Raw genomic sequence first — 9,576 nt, 5'->3', positions numbered from 1 at the left:
CCCCTACTTATACCTCACGAGGAGATCACGAATGTAAAATTAGAGAGATTCGAGCGCGCACGGAGGCTTTCCGGCAGTCGTTCTTCCCGCGAACCATACGCGACTGGCACAGGAAAGAGAGGTAATGACAGTGGTACGTAATGTCCCCTCCGCCACACACCGTTGGGTGGCTTGCGGAGTATAAATGTAGATGTAGATGTAAATGTATACTGTATTAGGAGTGGTAATGTGTTGCGCTGACGGTGTTTCCATATTTTAGTTCAGCGGCCTGTATGCGTACTGTTGTATCGCTGACCTATCGAAAGTCGCCTCTCTCGTGAGGCTACAGCGTGTCAGTATTTCATAGTGGCTGTCGTGTTAGGCGCTGTTGCATCACCTATTTCTCAATTTACTGTAATGTAATTAAGAACGTTGTCATGCAAGTTCTACGTTTCACATCAGTGTTCATGGGTCAATATTAATATATATCTAAAAGGTGATGATTTTAAATCTCATGTGTCGTTCTGGGAGGTCAATAACGAACAATGTCGGGTCGGTTACGGCAAATGAAGGTGGACTGGGCTGACTGTAATTACAAGTTCCAAGTGAAACAAAAATGTATACTGTTGAACTGTTTGAATGCCACGAGCTCAGGTACTTTTTCGTTTCTTATATGGGGCATCGACCTTTTGAAACATCCGCGTGCCGGTTCGGTCATGCGGACGCTCGTCTAATGAATAAAACAGTTGTTTGGTAGTAACTGAAAGAACAGTGGCTTTGGTCAACTTATAAACCAGCTTTGTAGCTTTGAATTTTATGTGGGTTCTGTGTTGCGCGTATTTGAATGGGATAATATTACCTCAGCCTCCACAACGGTTTACGTGACTGGAATGCAAATAATGACTACGTCATGTGGGAAGATGTTGATCGTGAATAGTGCAGCAGAACCCTGTGTGTGTTTTAACAGAATTTACTGAATCCCACCACGCTAAATTAACATTGTTTGTGTGAGTGGCTCCGCAACTTGTTAGATAGTAATTATTACAGGACACATCGAACAGGCAGCGCAAGGAGAGAAGAGCAAACGCCGCGAAAAAACTAGGTACGCAGGGATTTAGGAACGTTTTCGTTCCTCTGTTCTGGGAATACTTGTACAGAATATATATACCGCATTATCTCCTGGCTCGCTACTCGCAGTAACTGCTCGTATATTACCAGATTCATGGGAGGCCAGTGAAACCCAGTTCAGTACAGTTAATGAGCGACACCACTGCAGTTTTATTCAACTTTCGTGGCAAACCCTCAACAAGAGTTTCAAGAGCTATCAACATGTTGGTCCCCCCTTTCAAGTAACTTCTGTCAATTATCTATCAAGACGCTGCGGCCACCAATGCATTTGGCTACTAAAGGCATTTTGAAAGTTTAATTTTTGAGTTTTGCATTTGTCATTCGCCTCCCTTTCATAGAAAGTCGATAAAATGATAGTTCGGAAAATGGAGTTTGTCTGCAGAATAGTTATACCATTTTTACTTTTATGTAGCATGTTATTCGTACAAGAAATGCGTGAAGTTAGAAACATGTACCAAGCGTTAGTTCGGACACAATGAAAGACTGCGAGTCAGGGTGTCTTTAGTATCGCGAAACGCCTCCTTTACTCTCTGTCACGAGCAAAAGCGGGAAGAAGCGAGTCGACAATGGCGAAATCAGATGCTTTCAGAGGCAAGCGCCAACTAGGCTGTTAAGCATTCTCTCGCTTGCAGCAGGAACGCCTGGTAATTATGGCTACGTCCATATAATTTATTTATCGCGTTATATCTCGACGCGGCGGAAAGCCCTTACGATAATGAATGACAAATCGTTCGTCCAGTCGCGCCATTTATCAGTCTCATGAACGTAAGAACGAAGGCGCGAAACGCGTTTCAATAACCAAGGTAAATAAATGCCTTTGAGGTTCGTTTTTAACAGACCGAATGACACGGTTAAAGGTGAGATTGTGAGCGAGGTCAGATTACCTAAAAGAACTGATGGCGTTACGCGACATTGCAGCTACATTTTCCTTGTTACAGTACTGACCTCAGTGCTGGTGGCGTTGTGTCGCATGTTACCAAATGGAGACAGTGAGTTAAGCGCCGATCCAGGGCACGAGTGTCGCTTTCAAAAGTTTCGTTACTGTGGGTGTCCTTCACGGAAAGTAATGAGATTACGCAAAAAGGGACTTAATAGGTCCGCCAAGAGAAAACGGAATATTTGGATTACTGTGCGCCTCTCTCTCATAGAATGACTTAATTCTACCTCAAACTGCGTTCTTGCGATACGACAAGCAAGGTCGTCGCACTAATGATAAAAGAGCAGTCTACTACAGACGTTTATGAGACTCGTTAGAAGCAAAGAAAGGCTACGCTCCTTCGCAACATTCCGTAAGACGAACGCGAAAATACTTTTTTGTGGTGAAAGTGACGAATTGAGGCGTGTGTCGACTCAAATGAGACCACTTTTCGCACATATTTGGTAAGCACAGTAATTTGCAGTAACAGTCTCACTTCTTTTGTGTCAGACCAAGTTATCCGCCTTTTCCCACAGAAACGAAAGAAAATAATTATAGAACGGACAAAATAAAACAGGCCCGGAAAATATTTATGAGACTGACGCGCCACGGACGTTTGTTAATGAACAGGAGAACTCCCCGTCACAGAAAAAGCTGGAAACCCTGATTTCAGTATACAAATTGGCAGCTGTCACATGTCTGCATATGCGCATCTCCCTACAAGCCCTGTTTCGAGTACTGTGCTGTGTCATTTCGTTTGAATGAGTGAGAGGAGCAGACGTATTTAACGACCAGTTGAATGAAACACAGTAATGGTGCTCACTATAAAAGCGTGCGTGTTCGGTGTCGGGTGTTATGCGTGGGTCGTGGGAAACGTGTGCAGAACTGTTTGCACAAGAGCTTCGAAGCCTCCTACTTCTTGTTCAACCAAACTGAATACATAAAGTGTGTTACTTTTGTAAAATGCTCTGAAAATATTGCTCTTTCACTCAAAGCATTGACCCAAAAGTAATCACTAACGTTAGCTGACCACCGTTTCGTTGAGATATTCAAGAGTAGCAGATGCTGTCATTGCACAACGAGAAAGAAAAGTGGAGTTTGAAAGAACGTTTGAATTAATCCAGGATCACGGTTGCGCCTTCTAATGTCCTAGCCTGATTCTTATGTGTCACTTCTTTACAGGAAGATGAAGTGCAATGATGATAACAGTCTCCCAGTGAAAGCCTAAAGTCTATCATAGTTTGGAGCAGTATGAAGTGTCGAAGTCTCGTCAACACTAACTATCTTTCGGGCTTTGAAAGCAGACTGTAATTTCAAAATATATGTATTGTCAGCAGTTACTTTTCTTTTTGACCAACAATTCCGCTGAACACAGAATGCATTGAAAAATGTGTCAGCCTAGTGGTGTCTCAAGTATGCATACATCAACATCGGTGAACAGTTAAAAAATTTTACAGACTTCCAAAAGACTGAGGGATGAAAGCATATCGAAGGTGCTTCAGTGAAATTTTTGTTGTTAGTAAGAAGATAAACTACGCAGTGCAAGCAACAAATTTGTACTTTGATCACGCGATGTACAGTTTCACGATACGGGAGAATCGGAAAAAAGACAAATCCGTGTACTAAAGAATAATCTGAGCAATGTAATGTCAACGGTAATATACAGAGCGCCAACGCTAACCGAAGAGATGGACAACAGAAATACTGACATAGAGTCACGTGCATCTGACTCTCTGAACAATGGAAGCTGAGTCTGGACATCCTTAGACATGAAAGTATCGAAGAAAAAATATTACGCTACGTAGAGCGAGTATGGCATGACGTCACCATAATCCTTGTAGTTTACAGTACAGGAAATTGCCATTGGAAAACCTCACCTCGATACAAAGCGGTACAAGCCCGTTCGGACGTTGATGTAGATTCAGAACAGCAAAAACGCCGAATGCTCATAACTGAAAGCCGTCCGCAGAAAAACGAAAATAGAGGACATTACCGCATCTTAATCTAAGTACACTAACACTCGACTTTGCCACGTGGGATCTTACTGGTCTGCTAAATATACTTCTCAAAGTATCGACCACAGAGATGCCTTCACTTTAAAAGCCAATGACCGTAGTATGGTTATCAACCGGGAATCCGTGCTTGGTGTAAAAACTAGTACCTTGAAAGGCGACTCTTACTGAATGGCTTTGTAATTTAATGATGAAGTGTTTTGGTAAAACCACCATCGAAGTCTTCAGTGCAGAACTTAGTGGCAAAATGGTGCGAAACGGGGTCTGTAGCGAATAAGCAACATAACAGACACTGAATGTTGCCAAATTAATTTCCCTCTTGCAACTTCGAATTTCTTTTTGTTTTCTTTGTGTCGACCCATAACTTACTTCTTATTTACAAAATACAAAAACCCCTGGTGGTTTCATTTGCTTTCTGTACTCGGAGTTCTATTTTATCGGCCACGTGAATGTTTCTGCCATATGAAAGAATTCTCGCAGGACCATCCAGATCTAGGTTTTCCGTCACTGTCCAAAACCGAGTAAAGTGAATACTGGCGTGGCTCCTTTCATAGGGCACGGTCGATTTTCTTCCCCATGTTCAACAAACCGAGACTACGCTACGCCTCTAATGGCCTTGAAATGGAGGGGGCATTAAACGTCAATCTTCTTTCCTTCCTTCACCCACAGAGAAAATGTTTCCAAGAACTGACTGGAAAGTTACAAATACATATTAACAAAAACAATAGTGCTTAGGTGGTACCTTGAGGAACATTTTTATTAATGTATTTTGGAAATGATCACAAGGAGGGACTGCAGACTGTTTCATAGACATGCAGACCTTTCCGCAACGCGTCCTTCAGACCATTTCCGACGTATTGCTCAGACACGCACGGGAGTGTTTATTTCCCGGATAATGTACACTTCACGCAAACGCAAACACAGGAGGACACTCGTATGCGCAGGAGGGGAATATGCAAGGGTGGGTTGGACGGGGGGGGGGGGGGGGGGGCATAAGGTAGTTACTGCTGTGTATCGGACGAGCAAAGATGTCAGAGACTGCACGAGCATAGATAAGAAAATGTAAGCGGGTTTATTTTATAAGCAGAGCCAAGTGAAACTTACATTATGGTCGTAAATAGTAGCGTCACAGTTAAGACATACACAGATGTTTAACTGCAAACACTATTGCACGTTACAAACAACGTAGTCGTCATTCGATCAGCTACTACGGATCTTTCACTGTCAACATTTCCATACACATCAAACATATTTAGAAAACGCTTTAACCTACGTTTCTTCATTTTCGGTAACCCTGTTTGTTTTACCTCCACTGCTATTCTGTTCCGTATCAACTTTACTAGCGGCATCAGTGTTGCTTCCATCATTATGGCTCTCACTATTCGAATCTGTACCATTTCCCACATTTAAGATCATCTCCAGCTCTTGGTCCAGGAAACGTTCATTTGAAATATACTACTCTTCAGTTTTACTTATGGTGCTCACAGAGTATCTTCCTGTTTTCTTTTGTTATGGAAGCAATTTCTTTATCTACAAGTGTTAACAACATGTCCATTCTGAGTATCACACAACGTTCAGAAACGCCGTTCTCGACTCCTGCCCATATCAGCTCCATAGGATTCAGTTCTGGGTGGTATGGAGGAAATCGTTTCACAGATAACTACTTTCGGTTAAAACGCTCTGTTTTATAAATGATATGACCGGGTCTCAGCATATCCTTGTCTGATCTCATGGAGTTAGATGTTGGAACACGAGTCAGTTGCTTATTGCAGTAAGGTGCATTACCTATAACGAGTACAGAGGTAGCAAATTAGGTATTTATCTCTTCCTCGGCCACTTATCATACTTGTAATTTGAGAAATCAATGTCGTTTAGATAATCCCCGGTTTCTCGCCAGATATAGGTCTTACGTATGGATTATGTAAAAAATTGTCCTCACTGCCAGCATGGATGACGATAGTTGCAATTCCTTTTGAAACAGATTTCAACAGACCCTGTACTGCTTAGTTACTCCTTCCATACGATGCTGTGTTACAAGTGCGAACAAACGTTTCATCCATGTAGAGAACTTGAGGACACTCGCATATGTGCTGTCGGACAATTTTTACTTATGCAATACGTCTCGCCGTGATACAGCTTTATTTCTGGAGAACTTCTCGATTACTCGCCGTCTTCTTCAAAAGAAATCCTAGAATGCGAATCAATTTTACAAATTGTGCCTATACAGCCATCAAAATTTATTAAACTGTAACTTTTTATGGAGTCCCTTCACAGTCGGTCTTATTTATTCGCTAATGCAGAAATTATTCATCACGCGGTGAACGACTTGCTTATTAAAACTGTGTATAGTGGCCTTCTATGATCATCTGGGCCTTCACTTATGAAATGTGGAAAATATCCATTTCTCTCTTGATTCGCCGAAGAGAAGTAAACTACACAAGCAGTTGCTTCAGCCACTAGCTGAAACTCATTTAGTTTCAATGCAGCATTGAGCACAGTTTCTTTCTCCATAAACTGGAAGGCACGTGGAACTACATCGCGTGTTTCAGTATGACGATGTTCGACATTTAATTTGCTTTGTAATGTTGTTATCTTCAACTTCGATTGCGTTCTCCCAGAGTCTTTACTGATGGCGTGCACCGCCTGAATCGGCGACAACACGTCCGACGCTGTCGATCGACTGAGCGGAGCCGACTGCACATGTTGTTTATGATTTTCACGTCTATTTGAATGAACTGCGTAATCATTACAGGGAACACGTAGATATTAGGAGAGTGGTTTGTAAAGTTCTCGGAATCACTACGAGAGGTCAGCGCTAGGGCAACGAGTTGTACACATGATATTCATTGGACTGTTGCCTGTAAACACATGCCACGTCAGTGCTCTTGGAAGAGAGCTGTGACGGTGACATGGCTCTGTTGTTCCCGCGTATGATTTCCGTAGATGGGAAAAAGGAGATTTGATCAGTAATTAGCACTGAAAGACCTGAGTCGAAATAGGGCCCCGGGAGTAGACAACATTCCATTAGAATTACTAACAGCATTGGGAGAGCCAGTCCTGACAAAACTCTAAAATCTTGTGAGCAAATTCTGAAGGTGCCAGGGGTCGAATACAGGGAGCGAAACGGTATTTACAATTTGTACAGAAGCCAGATGGCAGTTACAAGAGTCGAGGGGCATGAAAGGGAAGCAGTGGTTGGGAAGGGAGTGAGACAGGGTTGTAGACTATCCCTGATGTATTCAGTCTGTATGTTGAGCAAGCAGTAAAGGAAACAAAAGAAAAATTCGGAGTAGGAATTAAAATCCATGGTGAAGAAATAAAAACTTTGAGGTTCGCCGATGACATTGTATTTCTGTCGGAGACAGCAAAGGACTTGGAAGAGTAGTTGTACGGAATGGACAGTTTCTTGAAATCAGGGTATAAGATGAACGTCAACAAAAGCAAAACGAGGATAATGGAATGTAGTCAAATTAAATCGGGTGATCTGAGGGAATTAGATTAGGAAATGAGACACTTAAAGTAGTAAAGGAGGTTTGTTATTTAGGGAGCAAAATAACTGATGATGGTCGAAGTAGAGAGGATATAAAATGTAGACTGACAATGGCAAGGAAACCGTTTCTGAAGAAGAGAAATTTGTTAACTTCAAGTATAGATTTAAGTGTCAGGAAGTCGTTTCTGAAAGTATTTGTATGGAGTGTAGCCATGTATGGAAGTGAAACATGGACGATAAATAGTTTAGACAAGAAGAGAATAGAAGCTTTCGAAATGTGGTGCAACAGAAGAAAGCTGAAGATTAGATGGGTAGATCACATAACTAACGAGGAGGGGTTGAATAGAATTGGGGAGAAGAGGAGTTTGTGGCACAACTTGACTAGAAGAAGGGATCGGTGCGTAGGACATGTTCTGAGGCATCAAGGGATCAACAATTTAGTATTGGAGGGCAGCGTGGAGGGTAAAAATCGTAGAGGCAGACCAAGAGATGAATACACTAAGCAGATTCAGAAGGAGAGGTGGGTACCGGGAGATGAAGAAGCTTGCACAGGATAGAGTAGCATGGAGGGCTGCATCAAACCAGTCTCTGGACTGAAGACCTCAACAACAACAACGATCAGTGTATAAGTACTTCGTAAAGAAAGGTATGAAAACAAAGGACATTCATGCCGATTTACAGAATACACCAGGGGATTCAGCGCCTTCATATACAACTGATCCTAAGTGGACAAATGAATTGAAATTTTGTCGGGAGAGCTTACATGATGATCCTCGCAGTGGTCGGCGAAGATGTGTCACTACTCCTGAAATCCATGCAAAAGTGCACAAACTGGTCATGGAGGATCGCCGGTTGAAAGTGCGTTAAATTGCTCACGCTTGCCAGATGTCACCTGAAAGGGTATATCATATTTCAACTGTAGAGGTAGAAATGAAGAAATTGACTGCAAGAAGGGTGCGATGACTCTTTATCAAAAACGCATGAGAATGGACATGTTCGAACAATGTTGGCCGGTTTTAGGAGAAACGAACAAGATTTTTTGCGCCGGTTTTTGACCACAGATGAAACTTGGGTGCCCTGCTATACCCCAGACACAAAAGAACACTCAAAGCAGTGGAAACATGCTGATTCTCAGCCACCAACGAAAGCAGAGACAATTCCCTCGGCGGTAAAGGTCGTGGCATCAGTGTTCTGGAGTGCAGAGTGGATTCTGTTTGTATATAATCTCCCCACTGGGCTAACAATTACTAGAGAATACTATTCTAACCTCCCAGACACATTGCAACGAAAGATACGCCAAAAAAGGCCAGATTTAGCAAGGAAGGAAGTCATCTTCCATTAAGACAACGTGCGTCCACACACATGTGCCGTCGCCATGACAAAATGACATGACCTAAGGTATGAGTTGTTGACACACCAGCCTTATTTACCTGATATGGCTCCGCCAGACTTCCATCTCTTCCTATCATCATCATCATCGTCATCATCATTTAAGACTTATTATGCCTTTCAGAGTTCAGTCTGGAGCATAGTCTTCCTTATAAAATTCCTCCATGATTCCCTATTCAGTGCTAACATTGGTGCCTCTCCTGATGTTAAACCTATTACTTCAAAATCATTCTTAACCGAATCCAGGTACCTTTTCCTTGGTCTACCTCGACTCCTCCTACCCTCTACTGCTGAACCAATGAGTCTTTTGGGTAACCTTGCTTCTCCGATGCATGTAACATGACCCCAACATCTAAGCTTGCTCGCCCTGACTGCTACATCTATAGAGTTCATTCGCAGTTTTTCTTTGATTTCCTCATTGTCATGGGTGACTGGAATTCGACAGTAGGAAAAGGATGAAAAAGAAACGTAGTAGGTGAATATGGATTGGGGCTAAGAAATGAAAGAGGAAGCCGCCTGGTAGAATTTTGCACAGAGCATAACTTAATCATAGCTAACACTTGGTTCAAGATTCATGGAAGAAGGCTGTACACATGGAAGAACCCTGGAGATACTAGAAGGTTTCAGATAGATTATATAATGGTAAGACAGAGATTTAGAAA

The sequence above is a fragment of the Schistocerca nitens genome, chromosome 8, assembly GCF_023898315.1.
Source record: "Schistocerca nitens isolate TAMUIC-IGC-003100 chromosome 8, iqSchNite1.1, whole genome shotgun sequence".
NCBI lineage: Eukaryota > Metazoa > Arthropoda > Insecta > Orthoptera > Acrididae > Schistocerca > Schistocerca nitens.
This window is presented reverse-complemented; position numbering follows the sequence as displayed.